Below are 17,491 nucleotides of genomic sequence, written 5' to 3'. Positions count from 1 at the left end.
GAAGTTTGTTTGCAACAGCTTTCTTCTTCGGTTCCACCTCGGCATCCTTCTGCACAACTTTTTTAGCTATAATCTCATTTTATGGAATTGGCAAGGGTGCAGATGCACCTGCATTCTAGACAGAATATTTTAGACACTTTGTCTTGCTGAATTTTGGGGGCTTGTTACCTTTCCAGACCCCAAGGTGATGGCGTTCACCTGTTCTTTAACTTCCCTCTTTCCAGGATTGGCTTCTGTATCACTAGGAAGCGTTCCTGGTAGTCGATTCAATAAGGCATTAGCAATTTGTCCTATTTGGTTCTCCAGAGTCTTGATAGAAATAACCTGACTTTTGCATATAAGAGCCTGATTTTTGCACATAAGCCTCAACTCCTCCAATTCAGATTTTTCATTCGAAGATTGACCTGCACCTCCATGAGTTTGTTGTTGAAGTTGGAGTTGTTGTCTTGGTGTAAATTGTTGCTGAAAACCAGGAGGATTGAATTGCTTGTTTCCAAACTGTTGGAATGGCTGTTGCATCACATTCTGATTATTGTTCCAGCTGAAGTTAGGATGATTCCAGTTGTCAGGATGATAAGTGTCTGGAACTGGTTGCTGCGATCTTTGAAATTTTCTCACAAACTGAGCTGATTCACTAGATATATCGCATTGCTCCATTGCATGCGAACCTGCACACAGCTCACAAACATTGGTTATCTGATTAACACCATAGTTAGCCATAGAATTGATCTTCATAGACAACACCTTTAGTTGAGCAGTGATAGCCACAGCTGTATCCACTTCAAGAACTCCTACTACCTTGCCATGTGGCAATCTCTGGGTTGGATACTGATATTCATTAGCAGTCATCAGTTCAATTAGCTCATAAGCTTCATTACAGCTCTTAGCCCATAAGACTTCACCTCATACTGCATCGAGCATGGGTCTTGACTGTGCTCCCAAACCGTTATAGAAGCAATCGATGATCATCCAATCAGGCATTCCATGATGAGGACACTTCCTAAGCATCTCCTTATACCACTCCCAATCTTCACGTAGCGATTCCCTTGATTGCTGCGCAAACTGAGTAAGAGCATTCCTGATTGAAGCTGTTTTTGCCATAGGGAAGAATTTAGTGAGAAACTTTTGAGAAAGATCTTCCCAAGTAGCAATTGAACCAGCTTGTAGAGAGTGTAACCAACTCTTAGCCTTGTCCCTTAGAGAGAATAGGAACAGTCTCAGTTTCACTGCATCCTCAGACACACCATTGAACCTGAAGGTGTCGCAGATCTTTATGAAATACCTGATGTGCATATTTGGATCTTCCGTTGGAGAACCCCTAACCTGGAGTGAATTCTGTACCATTTGAATCATGTTAGACTTGATTTTAAAGGTATTAGCAGCAATGGATAATCTGACAATGCTAGACTAAATGTCATTAATCTTTGGTTGAGAATAATCCATCAAAGCTTTCGTATCTGCTGCTAGTTCTCCCATTGCAATAAAAACTAGAGTACCTGAAACATACCACTAAAGTAAACCTTGTAAGAAAATAATCTGAGTCAGTGAACTTTAACGACCACTGATGACAAACACATAAACTAATTTTAACACCGAGTCCCCGGTAGCGGCGCCAAAAACTTGTTTGTACTAAAACACACTCGAAAATACACGCAAGCGTACGTGATCAGAAGTAGTATAAGATTTAAGTCGAGTTCGTTCCCACAGAGACTGGTTTTGGTTAAGTTCAGATTATACACTTATACAACAATGTATGATTATCATTCACAACTCAGACAAGTAACAAGTTTGAGTTGGTTAACTACCTAAGAGATTATACTAGCATGCATTAACTAAGAGATTAAAATTGATTTACTTATATGAGAATAAACATGGGATTCTAACTTCATTAAATACTTCATTCAAAGTCTATGTCTTTAACCCTAGCATGTGATGGTGATGAGAACTAATCAGATAACACGAAATTAGTATACGTCAACTTTCATTGTACATAGACCCTACTACTAAGCATCCACAATTAAGAAAGAAGATAGCAGACACCAATTATGCTTAGACCCTATATGTCTATAAGATTTGAAAACATAACGGTTAAAGAGCAAGTTATCTATCTTGATTACATATGGTGAATTAGATGGTTAAAATTACCTACAAAGTATGTATGTCAATTCATACATAAACCAATGCTACCATGGCAAGTTCTAAACCTCTATATTCACTATCACTTTAATAGAGATTAATAAACAATCTTAGATGTTAGCTACGCATCAAAGACGAATAAGGACAACCAAACTAGGAAATCATAAATCACTACACACTAAAGATTATAAAACAATTAACTATTGAAATCCATATATAAATCCGTGAGAACCCCATGACAACGATTAGTTCATAATCGAAATCGTCACCATGGGTTCCAATGAAAACATGATATAAATAATATAAGAGTACTAATTCATTAGATGAGTGGCTCAAGCTTGTGGAAGCTTTAAGAGGAACTAAAATTATAGAAGAAATTGAAGTGTTAATATCTCTTAAGGATCTTATTAGAAAGGAGCCACGCTATGAGGATTTTATATAATGAATGCCTTGTTAAAACTTCTATAACCACTCAATGTTAAATATTATATTTTTGTCAATTTTTACGTAAAGAATTATTGTCATTGTAGTTTGGGGTTAGTCTTGTTAACAGGAATGAATTTGTGATAAGCAATCTTCTCACAAATTGGGGGAGATTGTTGTGCAAGACATGCCTGTACTATAACAAGACTAAGTCAAATTGACAGCCTTAAGTAAGTTGTATGATCATCTTTGTTTGCATTTTGTATTGTATCACTTAAGTCTGTAAAAGTGTAAATAGATTAGAGTAAAGTATTTTTCTGTAAACAGTCTCAAGCCTAGGAATGAACTATGGAAAAAGATCATGAAGATCATGCCTCATAGACACTGTGAAAAGTTTGGATTGACTCATTATCCACATAACACGTACACATAAGGCATGTAACCATATTATTCATATAACACATAATCACATAATTCATGTAGCACATAAGTTGAATCGTCAAAAGATAAGTCTTGATATGTTTAGAATTGAAATCGGGTCAAAAAGTGTATTTTATCGATCAATCACCGACTCAGAATGATTCATAAAATAAATGCCCTTTTTATACAAAAGAAGTTAGGTCTCCAAAATATTTTTAATAGAAGTAGAATATTTTTCTGAGTCTATTGGCGTTCATTTCGTATTAAACGGACGTGTGAGGAACCGGTTTTTTGGTAGGTTTTGATTATTTTGTTAAACGTAATTAAGTATATAATTAAATTAGAAATCTAGGAAGTTTACTAAATCAGATAATAATCCTCCCTTAGGATTTCTTTTGCGGCATTTTCCGGGAATCAAGTCAAATTCAATTTAACCGGATATAAAACCCTAAAATGTTTTCCGACACAACTTATGTGGCATATATTTAGAATGAATATTTCAACCTAATGATATATTATATTCTATATTATTTATGTCAAAGAAAGAAATGGTAACGGCTATTTGCACGAAAAACGAGAATTTTCAAACACCGCTTTTACGTACTAAAACTGTCAAATTTATTTAAAAGCATGTCGATCTTAAATTTTTAATCTCAAATATATTTGATATATTCATTTGAATATTAATATCAAATTATCTTACCAAAAGCCATGCTAAAAGATTAAAAACAGATTTTATTCCGTAAAACCCGTAATTGCTTATTTATCAGGATAAAATCAATATAAATTTAAGTGTAAATATTCCTCAGACCTCATAGTCATTATTATTCAAGTAATATTATGTTTTAATTTATATCAAGTCAAAACATTTGTCTAAGTTGTCGGTAAAGACAAACAAATTTTTCGATCGCTCCGGAAGGCTGTTTCAACATTCGAAAAATCTAAAACGGTACTTCCTAAAATTTTTTTGACTTCAAACTTGGGATTTGTCACTAAAATAATGTTTCCTAATATTGGTAGAAATTTTGTAATTTTCGCATGACTTTTTCCGGGACCCCTAAAATCCGTACGTAAGTGATTTTTGGGTCGCTTAAAAGTCATAGATGGACATATAATTTTAAGGTAAAATTTTGTCCTTGATCTACCAGGAATATTTCTAGAAGATCCCCAAAGTTTCATAATTTTCCTGTGATTTTTCAATTTAATGGAAACTACGCATTTTTGCTCGTCGATTTCGTGTCTATTGGCTATATAATGTGTTTAAATATTATATAAATAGTGGGCCACGTTTTTGGCTACTTTAATTTGAATTTTCAGCTGGTCTTATACACCCACATTCCTAGACACCTAGTGCTTATACTTTAAGCATTCTTTTAGCTTTAAAATAAAGCTAAAATGACCATTTTTTGGCTATAAATAAAGCCCCACCCCCCACTTCTTTTCCAAGCCATTTTGAGCCAAAGAAATTCTGGAATTTTCTCTTCTCTTCCTTTTGTTTATGCAGTAGCTAAAAGCTCCCAAGAGTTTTAGTATTCAAGCCTTCTTTAAACCATAATTTCATACACTTTTAAACTTGTTTTACTACCCTTTTTTTGCTCAAACCCGCCCACTTGGATCCACTTAATTTTGCTACCCCTAGAACAAATTTCTAGTAGCATTTATGTGTTCTTGAAGCATCCAAAATTCCATTTTATAAGCCGTTACTCCACCCATTTTCCCGGGCAATTTTCGGCCACTTTCCGACCAACTTTTGGTGTGTTTTTGGCTTCAAATCAACTCTTATCTCTTTTAATTATCTCTTCACTTTGAAAGAGGAATTTGAGCCTTTTTAAGGCCAAGAGTCATAAGTTGGTTAGTGTTTGTGTTAGTGCTAGCTCGCTTAATTTTTAAGCACAAACATTCGGGTTTTTACGACATATATACACTAGCATAAATTCTTGTTCCTAAAAAGTATATATAATTCGTAAACCCACCAAGAGAGTTTAAAATTTATTTTACTCTCTTGATTTATTTGTTTTCCCTTGATTAAGTTCGGGATCTAAAACAACTACGGTTTTACTTTAAAAAATCCGAGTAAGTGATTTCGTATAAGTCGACTATACGGCAAAAATGAATAGCTTTCTTTTTGTATTTTGTAGTAACCATTCTTAACTCATATTCCAAGTTGTAGACCATTTGTATAAGTCTCATATAGAGATATAAACAAAAATCTCCTTGTTGAATATTTACGAGTTAACTCACTTTATTTCCGAGTCGAAGTCGATTTGTATAAGTCGAAGGTGACCACATAAACAATAGACTTCTTCGTTTGAAATATCAAGTGACATAAACTAAACTAAAATTCCGAGATAAAGAATTTTTGTATAAGTCTCGCTATAATTATAAAGAGGCATAACGAAGATCTCTCGTCGAATATTTAGTAAGTTTATTATTTAACTTTGAATTCGAGTTGTAAGCTATTTGTATAAATCTCATATTATTATTTATAGATATAAACAAAAGCTTCCTTGTTGTATTTAGAAGTTATAATCAACTTTGAGTTACAAGTTCAAGGCCTCTCGTATAAAACATATATTAGTTAAAAACGAGCCTTACTTGTTTAATTCTTAAAGTTAAACCAACTTTATTTTCCGAGTCGAGAAATATTCGTATAAGTCAATATATGACATAAACGAAGTCTCCTTGTTAAATACTAAGTGGTTACTCTCTATTTGTTTAAAAAGCCATTATAACTTAATTGTTATATTTCTCACGAGGCTTTTATAAAAAATGAGATATACTTGAATTTTTATTCAAGTGGTTAATATTTGGCCTTGAATTATATTCGACCTAATATTTAATATCTTATTTAGTGTTAGTGTTTAAGCGCCCTCGTTGTGTTTTATACTTTACATTTTATTTAAGATATTGAATTATCTCTCGGATTTAGTATCGTTATATACTAATACAACCTTCTTTATTACAAAAGGGATTATATAAGTAGTAAGTACTTGTATTATATTCTTTGACGTGAGTCGAAGTGAGGTGATTCTCGCTCTAGGACCCAAGTTTTAGACACGCCGACGGGGAGTTGGGTGTCTACGCACCGTGAAGAGGAGGAAAGATCCAAGACCCGATCTAAGATCCAAGACCAGCAAAGGGTGTAGAAACGAAGTCTACGCAAAGGGTATTGCATAAGTTGTGAGGAAGTAACGGGGAGTTACGTTCCGAGATAAACTTTCAAGGGTTCTACTTAGATTACGAGGAAGTAACGGGGAGTTACGTTCCAAGATTAATCTAATAGGTTTTGCTATTGTATTTTGAGGGATTAGCGGGTAGTTAAGTTCCAAGATAAATACATAGTATTATAAAGGCTTCTCCGCCTACTATAAAAGAGTAACATTGTAGTAGAGAAAATCTCGAATCCGGGGAGGAGTTCGGGGACTGGACTAGGGGTGAGTGGACTCCAATTTTGCTGAGTTAGCCACCGCGAACCAGGATAAAATCCTTGTGTCATACTCTATTTCTTTACCGCTTTACTTTCCGCACTCGATCTACTTGTTTTCAAGTAATGATTTTTTAAATGGTAAAGAAAATTTCAAAAACGCCAAGCTCTAAATTTTAAAAGGTTATAAGCTATTCAACCCCCCCTTTAGCTTATTAACCCCTATTTCGGGCCTAACAGTTGGTATCAGAGCAGTGCTTTTGACTGTGTTTATTGTCCTTAAATTGAGCCGATTTACGCAATAAAATGTAGATCTGTGATGGCGTAAATGAGTACTATTGGTTGTGGCGAAGGTCTCTCTAGTTCTAGACCTCCCTTATTCGACAACATAAACTTTGCCACTTGGAAAACATGATTTATAATTTATGCTAAATCCCAAGGAGTCAAAGTTTTGATGGCTATTGAAGACGGTGTTGAAGTTCCTACTAAACTCGTTGATGATATTCTCATCGAGAAGAAAGTAAGTGAATACACACTTGACAAAGAACAAGATATGAACATTGTTGCGAAAGCGGAAATGGTTCTAACTAGTGCACTTGCAGAAAAAGAATACAAACGTGTTAATAACTGCAAGTCCGCACAAGAAATGTGGAACAAATTGGTTATCACCTACGAGGTTGCCTTGGATATTAAAGATTCCCGAATGGATACTTTAATTCAAGAGTATGAGAATTTTAAACTTCTGGAGGGTGAAACCATCATCGATATGCAAACGAGATTTACTCGAATTATTGATGAACTTGCACAACTCGGAAAGGCTTACTCTACTAACGAGAAAAACCGAAGGGTTTTAAAAGCTTTGCCTCCGAGTTGGAAAGTTAAAGTTACCACTATTAAAGAAATGCATAATTTAAATGAATACTTCATCGATAGTTTGTTCAAAAACCTTCGTGCATACGAGGAAGACAATGCTCCCGACAAACCTCTCCCTAAAGTGGAAGAGAAAAGAAAAAGTATGGCTTTAAAAGCAATACTTATCAATGAAGATGAAAACGACGATGAATTAAACGAAGAGTTGGAAAATCTCAATGAACAAGAAATTGCTCTACTAACGAGACAACTATGTCGTATGTTACAAAGCAAAGCTCAAAGGTACGGTAAACGTTTTCTTAAGACCGGAAACCAACAACGGGTATTTAACTCGAAAGGTAGACCGAACTGTAAGAATAACTTTCCGACTATGAGCTATGCTAAAGGCAAAGGAGTGCAACCTCACGCTAATAATGCTTATAATAATAATAACTTGAATTATACGAGTAATTATGCACCTCCTAAGCCAAAAGAGGAAATTCCCGAAGAAACGCAAAATGTGTGTTTCGAGTGCAAACAACCGGGGCACTTTAAACGGGAATGTCCTAAGTTATCTAAGGGTCGTGTCCTTGTCGCTGAAAGTGGTTGGGACTTAAGCGAAGACGAGGATACTCCCGAATAAAGTGAAGAAATTGTTAATCTTTGCCTAATGGATCTCGATGATGAGAAAGCTCCTACGAAAGCTTCTACTTCTATTCAAGAGGTAACTTCTAAACCATTGTCAATCTCTAGCGATAACGTTAGTTTGTCTAGAGTTGATCACTTTGGAATGGATATTTCGGAGCTTCGGAATTTAGTTAACCATTTGAAAATTGGTTATGATGAATTAAATCGAAGTTACGTCACCAGATCCGAGAAAGATAACCTTCAGGATTTGTGTCTCGAACTTCAAAAAAAAGTCACTAGTTTGACTGAAGTACATGTCAAAGACATGGAAAATGTTACTGAAATTCTTACTCAAAGCAATCGGTTAAAAGCCGATATGAATGAAAGGGATGACTATATTCGAACTTTACAAGTCAAAAATATCAATCTACTTTTATGAGCTGAAGAGTTTGAAAATCTTAATGATATATTATATTCTATATTATTTATGTCAAAGAAAGAAATGGCAACGGCTATTTGCACGAAAAATGAGAATTTTCATACACCGCTTTTACGTACTAAAACTGTCAAATTTATTTAAAAGTGTGTTGATCTTAAAGTTTTAATCTCAAATATATTTGATATATTCATTTGAATATTAATATCAAATTATCTTGACAAAACCCATGCCAAAAGATTAAAAATAGATTTTATTCCGTAAAATCCGTAAATGCTTATTTATCAGGATAAAATCAATATAAATTCAAGCATAAATATTCCTCGGACCTCATAGTCATTATTATTCAAGGAATATTATGTTTTAATTTATATCAAGTCAAAACATTTGTATAAGTTGTCGGTAAAGACAAATGAATTTTTCGGTCGCTCTAGAAGGCTGTTTTAACATTCGAACAATCCAAAATGGTACTTCCTAAAATCTTTTTTCCTAATATTGGTAGGAATTTTGTAATTTTCGCATGACTTTTTTCGGGACCCCTAAAATTCGTACATAACTGATTTTTGGGTCGCTTAAAAGTCATAGATGGACATATAATTTCAAGGTGAAATTTTATCCATGATCTACTAGGAATATTTCTATAAGATTCCCAAAGTTTCATAATTTTTCTGTGATTTTTCAATTTAATGGAAAATACGCATTTTTGCTCGTCGGTTACGTGTTTATTGGCTATATAATGTGTTTAAATATTATATGAATAGTGGGCCACGTTTTTTGCTACGTTAATTTAAATTTTTAGCTGGTCTTACACACCCACATGCCTACACACCTAGTGCTTATACTTTAAGCATTCTTTTAGCTTTAAAATAAAGCTAAAATGACCATTTTTTTGCTAGAAATAAAGGCCCACCCCCACTTCTTTTCCGAGTCATTTTGAGCCAAAGAAATTCTGGAGTTTTCTATTCTCTTCATCTTGTTTATTAAGTAGCTAAAAGCTCCCAATAGTTTCAGTATTCAAGTCTTTTTTAAGCCATAGTTTCATACACTTTCAAGCTTGTTTTACTACCCTTTCTTTGCTCAAACCCACCTACTTGGCTCCACTTAATTTTGCTACCCCTAGACCAAATTTCCAGTAGCATTTAAGTGTTCTTGAATCATCCAAAAGTCCATTTTATAAGTCGTTACTCCGCCCATTTTTCCGGGCAATTTCCGGCCAACTTTTGGTGTGTTTTTGGCTTCAAATCAACTATTATCTCTTATAATTCTTTCTTCACTTTGAAAGAGGAATTTGAGTCTTTGTAAGGCCAAGATTCATAAGTTGGTTAGTGTTTGTGTTAGTGCTAGATCGCTTAATTTTTAAGCACAAACATTCGGGTTTTTACGACATATATACACTAGCATAAATTCTTGTTCCTAAAAAGTATATATAATTCGTAAACCCACCAAGAGAGTTTAAAATTTATTTTACTCTCTTGATTTATTTGTTTTCCCTTGATTAAGTTCGGGATCTAAAACAACTACGGTTTTACTTTAAAGTATATATAATTCGTAAACCCGCCAAGAGAGTTTAAAATTTATTTTACTCTCTTGATTTAGTTGTTTTCCCTTGATTAAGTTCGGGATATAAAACAACTACGGTTTTACTTTAAAATCCGAGTAAGTGATTTCGTATAAGTTGACTATACGACAAAAATGAATAGCTTTCTTGTTGTATTTTTTAGTAACCATTCTTAACTCATATTCCGAGTTATAGACCATTTGTATACGTATCATATAGAGATATAAACAAAATTCTCCTTGTTGAATATTTACGAGTTAACTCACTTTATTTCCGAGTCGAAGTCGATATGTATAAGTCGAAGATAACCACATAAACAATAGACTTCTTCGTTTGAAATATCAAGTGACATAAACTAAACTAAAATGTTACGACCGGTATTTCTAAACCCTATCTATATATAATTGTGTGTTTATAATTAAAATTTAAATTGTATGAAATTATAAATGTGGATGATCTATATGACTGAGTGCCTACAAACTAAGTGTTTAATGTATTAGTTTATATAAATTTTTTTTGAAAAGAAAATCTTATCATTTAGTATTTTTAAATGATAATCAAAAGTACTTCATTTTATATGAAAAATCGATTTTAAAAATCTTTTAACAATAAACTTTCAAATTTTATATCATTAAATTTCTAAAATCATAAGCTATTTTATGATATTTATCTTGTGATTTATGGAGGTGCATTTATATTTATAAAAATTGTTTTATATAAATTAGTTGATTTTTAAATTACAAATTACTTAGTTGCCCATGCATGCAAATACCCTCCAATTCAATTTAAAAGGGCATAAGAGACAATTCATACCCCACTAACCTTCTTCTATCCACCAAAAGACGAAACTACCCTTGCATGCACTTTTGCTTGGTTATTGGAGAAGGGCACTTTAGTACATTCCAAATTCCACTATTGAATTAGTGTATGATGAACCATAAAGGGAGGAGTTAACCCAAAACCACACTCCATTCAAGCTCATCATTTTTACTCTCAAATTTTCTCTCCTCCTCCTCTCTTTCTTCATTCGGCCGAAGCCCCTTCCCCCATTCCCTTCAATTTTTCTTCATCAAATCCTTGCAATTATAGTGTAATTCCATTACCCATTCATATAATATACACTTTACAAGAAGTTCCATGCTTAGGAGATGAAGTTTAATGCTTGCATGTCTTGATTTTAAGTGATCTCCAAAGAGAAACTCTTAATTCATGTGGATTAAAGAGTTCTCTATGAGATATACTTTTTATGCTCATAAACTAAATGTTTCCATGAATAAAACTCTTTTAAAAACCTTTGCATGCTACTGATCTTTAGTTGTAAAGTCATATTCTACTTTGCATATTAGAGATAGGGCATTATTTTCAAGTATAATCATGTTATATATGCTCTTCTTTTCGAAAATGTACATGCATGCTTAGTTTGTGTTAAATTCGACCTTATATATGCTTAAAACGAATTGTTTCCTTGATATTATGCTGGATCTTAGTCGTTAAAAGGTAGTGTGCATGATATTTTGAAGTAGTTAAGTATTTTAAGTCAAATTTATGAGCTAATAACCCTCTTGTTTAGTCGAACTTGATTTAGTGATCATCTTAAGTTGCATGTTAAGTTTCATTTTGCATGTTAGTACTCTAGGGCATGGATGATCTCTATTATTGGTTGAGGCCTTAGTTTTAAAGTCTTATAGTAGTAAATTTGCCTTGGTTGAGATTTAATTCGTGGTTTTAAAGTGGTAGTTAAGGTGGAAAGGCTAGGATAAAATCCTGATATTTTTCCATATTTGCATGTAAGTTTTGTGTTGATTTTGAATGGGCATTTCTTAGGCATTGTTAGGCCCATTCCACGGGCAGTTAAGACTTGGGGTATAATTAAGTCTAGAAGTCACAAATTAGATAAATCCAACCATTTAGTGAGGTGTACACATCAAAATTTAGAATCTGTCCAGCAGGGGACAGTTTTGTTGCAACTTAGAAATGAGGAGTTTTGACCATGTCATGGGTAGGCCCTCACTAGGCCTTGGTTAGCCCTAGTTAGAAGGAGTGTCAGAGGAGTTTTTCCAGCCATAGTTCATAGGAATTGAGTTATAATCATGTGTCATAAATTAGTGCAAACTAGGACACTTTTCTGTTCAGAAAACGTGGGAACATTAGACTTTAAGCTTAGGCTGAGGTAGGCCCAAGCTAGGCCCTTGAGCCACACCAAGTTTGAGAGTTGCCTTATGGTCAGAAGAGTCTACTGTAGAAGTTTGAGAGGTAAATTTAAAGTGTAAGGGTGTTAATTATACTCATAAACCCATTAGTGTCACCCTGAAATCACTATAATAAGCAAAATCACTTAACCATTAGTTTTAGGGCACTTATGAGTGAGGTCTAGGTTGACCACCATAGTTTTAAGATATTATGAGATCATTAGAGTTTAAGTCCTAAGTCAGGGTCCATAAGAACTTGATGGTTTAGAAAAGGCACTTCGAGTTATGAGGACGTTATTAAGAGTTTTGGCTAGTTTAGCATAACTAAGTGACTTGAGAAAGTGGAGTGAGATCATCCAAGCCTAGTGATGCAATATAGTGTGTATGGATATATTATTATGTACTTAAATTTACTATGTGAACATGAGTGGCTATGTGAACTATTATGCTTATAATGTAATTATAAGTGTTTATTTGTATACAGGCCTAAGTGCCAATGTGCGTAATTTCGATTTATAATTAGGTTGAGTTAGTGAGTATATATTATAATGAGGATATCATTATTTTGTGTAGGATCTCGATACGAGGGTAAACTTGCCATTAAAGTCGAGTGAAGCTCCATTTGCTCCCACATGCCAGTCAAGTCAAGCCTTTCTCAAGGCAAGTGTTTCAACCTACCTTTTTGTTTATACTGCAAGATAGTGTTAGCCCAGCTTTTATATATGATGTGAGTATTCTAATTCACCTTGATATATATGATCCAAATGGTTTCAATTCTATCTTTCGTATTATATGCAAATGCCATGAACCCTCAAGTATCTATTGCAAGTAATTTAACTTTGCTGGGAGATTTCTATGCAAGTAATTCAAAAGTCATACCATGCTAATATACCAAGTAATTGTGATGTGGAACCCTGTGCAAGTTATACTCAGTAACCTTATCTTGATACCTAAAAGTCAGCTATCCCTTAAAAGTCGTTCATGATTGCTTGATAACCCTATTCTTACCCCTAAAACATGATACCCTGTTATACTTTGAACTAATGCTCACCTTCTTTATATTTCAATACCTATGTCTTATCTGGAACCATTACCTTGAACCTAGTTTGACTTAGTTCCTTCATACTATCTGATAACCCTGCTAAATCTCATTGTCAAATTCCTTGTGAATAGAAACCATGAAATTCCCTTGATAAAGTATAGTCTAGTTGATCATGGCCTTTAAATTTAGTGGACCTATTCCCTGTGCTTCAAAGTTGATCTATAACCCTTGATAAATATGCTCACTGTTTAAGAAATTAATCGACATTTGGTATCAGTTTTTAAAATAAAAAGTTAAAATTTGTATTTCTAGTCCCAAAGGGGGACAAATATTTTCTTTAGATAGTGGATCTGGACTGAGACGCAAGTCCTTTCTGCTCTTAATTTATAGGCTTGAAAGTTGCCTAGGGATCCCATTAATGTTCTAGAACCCAGCGAGGTTCGGGATTACTTCACGGCTGATCACCGGCTATAATCCGTAGCGTCATAAAATGGTTTTTGATAAGAAAATGGTTTTGAATGGTTTTATTATAATAAAAGATGCCATCATCCTGAAATTTTATCTCTTGATACAATATTGTTGTATCTTTCAATTCCATTGTTAATGTATTATTCTTGTTTATGAATATTATAGCGCTTGTTGAACATTTGGCTCATTACTTGCTTACCCTGATATTACAGCTAGAATATATGGTTAGATTCAAGCAGACAGCACGTAAGACTTGTGATGCCGATTCGTATGTTCGAGCTCAGGTAGTTAGTGATTTTGTGTGTGAGGACTCGATATTTGAATCAGGTTGTAATAGTTAATAGTGTTGGGTTGTTCCAAACCCTAAACTATAAAGATCTTGGATTCAGATGTATTTACTTCCTTTTGTTAACTAATATAATTACTCGTATATTGTCTTTTGTAAATGTTTGGGGCGTGACAGGTTTTGGTATCAGAGCTGTAACGCCCTCAAGACCCGGGGTATAAGTCTGGGGGTTATTAGCTAATCACCAAACCTGTACAATTTGATTAACAATTAATAAAGAAATGAAATTAAACCCCTTTAACACTAACCAGGATCTTTTTAGGTTGAAGTATAAAAACAAGAACCACTAACTACTTTTATTACAAACCCACATTCAAAGTCTCACAAACTCTCTTTATTATAAACCATTGTCTAATTCATTTTAAACTAAGTTCAACTTTTATTCAAACACACACACATACTATATATCAACACTCCACCTGTTCGGGCAACTCAAAGCTTTCTTCCTGGATTGGGATCAACACCTTGGGTATGAGAGGATCCCGAGGCTTGACCCGCTTCTTTACCACTCGAGTCCAGATTGGTTTAATATTCCTTCTTAACTGAAAACAATAAGGTGAATAACAACAAAAGGGGTGAGCCAAAAATTGCTCAACAAGTCCACAAAATATAAACAGTGTTAAGGCATTTTAAATGAATTCGTCATCCCAGGTATATCTGCAAAGATATAACCTCACGAGAATTGAAAGAAGGCCATTATTGGCGAGTACAAATAAACTAAACTGGACACAAGTTCGCATCTATATTCTGCTGATCAGTCAAAATATAATGTAGATCCATATCTCAATATATAGATCCAGTCGGGTACCCAGGCACTACGGCCCACGTCGAGGCACCAGTCATCCCGGTCCTCAGGATTAAGACACACTCAATCCCAAAATATCATTATCCAGTCCATCGCTTAGCAACCGGGACAATCGGTATGCTTTGATATATTCCAAACACTAGAATATATCAATCTCCATGTGTTACCAACATAATATGAATCAAGAATTCAAAGAAACGGAGAAATCAAGAATTGAAATGAAATATGAACAAAGGAATAGGGATTGTATATTAGTGATCAAGAACAATAATCAAGAGAATGTAAATGTGATAAACATTTAAATCAATATCACTATTCTGAAAGTAGAATAGGGGAAAAACTTGCCTTCTGCGCGACTCACTGCAATTGAATCACTTATGTCTATCACCTTGGACCATTACCGACTCAACTAGCCTGGCTGGCTTAGCTTCTGTTGGCAAAACAGACTGGTTAAGTCACGTCGTACTTCATTTGCATCTTAAATCGACTTCAAACCGATCATAACATCTACCCATGCGCTTATGACCGACTCGTGTATTACATATAAGCAAGTAAGACTCAATTAACCACGTAATACATATAAGCACATAAGCACATAATCATTTTTATAGTTAAAAATAGTTTTTTTTTAGAACCAAAATCGACTCGCTGATCACTCAACTGATTGTTATCTGACTCGTTTCCCATTTTTCTGGAATTTTTCGGACTCGTCTCGGCACGTAACTCGACTGATAATCAAACAAGTCACAAAATCAACTAACTTCTAAAAGAAATTAAGCTTTGATATTATTTTTAATGAAAAGAATTCATTTTTCTGATTTAACAGGCTTTCGTTTCACGCAAAACGGACTAACGGTTGAATTATTATTAATTAAATACTGATAATTCCATTTATTAATCATTATAAATAATTATTACTAATTTTTAAAATCCAAAAATAATTTTTAAATCATTATTTAAGAAAATCAGAATTAAAAATAATTTTTCTATAATTTTTGAAATTAAAATGAATTTATTATGATTTATTGAAAATTATTTGATTAATTATCAAAATAATTAATCACTTTTAAATAATTAATAAGTAATAAATAAATAATAAATAATTAAGAAAATAATTCAATCTGATTTTTAGAAAATAATTCAGAATTATTTATAATATAAATTAATTAATTAATTAATTAATTAATCAATTTACAAAATAAATAAAACTGATTTTTAAAATTAATAAAAATACAAAAGTAAAAATAATTTCCAGAAACATATGTCAGAAAACAGACATCTGACAAGGTGGATCAAAACCGGGTTCTGGAAACGGGTCAACCGGGTTGGATTCCGGGTCTGTGAAGAACACCACCGGAATCTGGGTTTAAACCCAGAATCCGGCGACTTCACCGGACTCCGGCGAGTCCAATTCCTGGCCAAACGGACACCGTTCGGTTCCGTTTTTGATTCCAAAACATCCCAAACTACTTCCCCAATCTGTTTCAGGCCAAAATCGACCAGAAACATCCCTGGATATCATTCTCCGATCAAAATCATCAAGAACTCCGGCCAAAAATCCAAATCACTTATTTGTACATAACATCAAATGTTATATAGTGCAAAATGAAGCTAAGAACATATACAATCAAAGCCCTAACATTACAAGAACCAAATATTCACAGAAATCATCGAGTTGTGTTTTGAAAATTCGACCTAAACCCTAGAAATCGTGAATCACTATCCAAGCATCGTTTGTTCAATTAAACACCATGAATCGACTGTAAATCATCTAACAAAGCTATATCAATCATCAAAACATCAAAATAACCCCAGAATCAAAAAGCCATAATTCGAACATAAACCCTAAAAATCAAAAATAAAAAATGATGCAATAAAACGTGAAATTGATGCAAGAAACAGAAAGAACAGATCAAAACCTTCAATTTGGATACTCGAATCACTTGTTTTGGTGCTGTAATCAGATCAAAATCACGACTTGAATTCCTGACCCGAACCTGTTCTTCCCGACCCGATTTCAGAGGATTTTTGGTAATTTTACAGATTTTAATGATTAATTATAATTAATTAAATAAAAATTAGGCTATTTATAGTAGTAAAAATAATACTTCTAATTAAAATTAAGGGGCTAATATACATTAAATAAAAATATTGGGCCCTAATTTTTATAATTTTTGAGTATTAAAATTTAATTTATAATTATTTTATATATGCAATATATATGCCAAAAATTCCCAAAAATTGTGAATAATGTAAAAATGCAAAGAAATAATATAAAAAAAAGTCCTACAATTTTATAAAAATAAAAATGTGATTTTTGTGGGGTTTTTGACACCCAATGGGGCCCGGAAAAGTCATTTTTCGCAAAACGAGAAAATTTATAAATTATCTAGATGTTCAGAACAAGGCGATTGTAAAAGCCATTTGATGAAAAATAAGGCCTGTTGTGAATATGTTGTGTACTTGATGATTACCTAAACAAAACATCTAAGTAGATTTTACTTAGTGAAATAATGTAGCACTCGACGGATAAGAATTATAGTCCCGACGGATAACTCATTATAGTCCCGACGGATGATTAACGTATTATCCATCGAGTGAGTAGCTTATGTAATAATAAGTTTGTAGCACAGTGTTGTATGCACCTTTGTATAGAATCTGGAGTAGCATATAAGTCATGTTGACTTTAACTAGATATGCAGAATAGGTTTATTAACTATACATAAGCAATGTCTTGTAATTCTGTATAAGTGAAATGAAGTCAAGTG

At 33.5% G+C, this 17,491-nt stretch overlaps 1 non-coding gene across 1 annotated transcript; it reads left to right on the top strand.

Annotated features, from left to right (window-relative positions):
- Positions 1-979: 979 nt before the first annotated feature.
- On the top strand, positions 980-1,084 carry LOC141662707 (small nucleolar RNA R71). The gene has a single exon (XR_012550807.1). It is a non-coding gene; the product is annotated as a small nucleolar RNA R71 (small nucleolar RNA).
- Positions 1,085-17,491: the final 16,407 nt, after the last annotated feature.

The sequence above is a fragment of the Apium graveolens genome, chromosome 5, assembly GCF_009905375.1.
Source record: "Apium graveolens cultivar Ventura chromosome 5, ASM990537v1, whole genome shotgun sequence".
Lineage (NCBI taxonomy): Eukaryota > Viridiplantae > Streptophyta > Magnoliopsida > Apiales > Apiaceae > Apium > Apium graveolens.
Note: the sequence above shows the minus strand (reverse complement) of the source record. Positions and strands in the feature narration are given on the sequence as shown.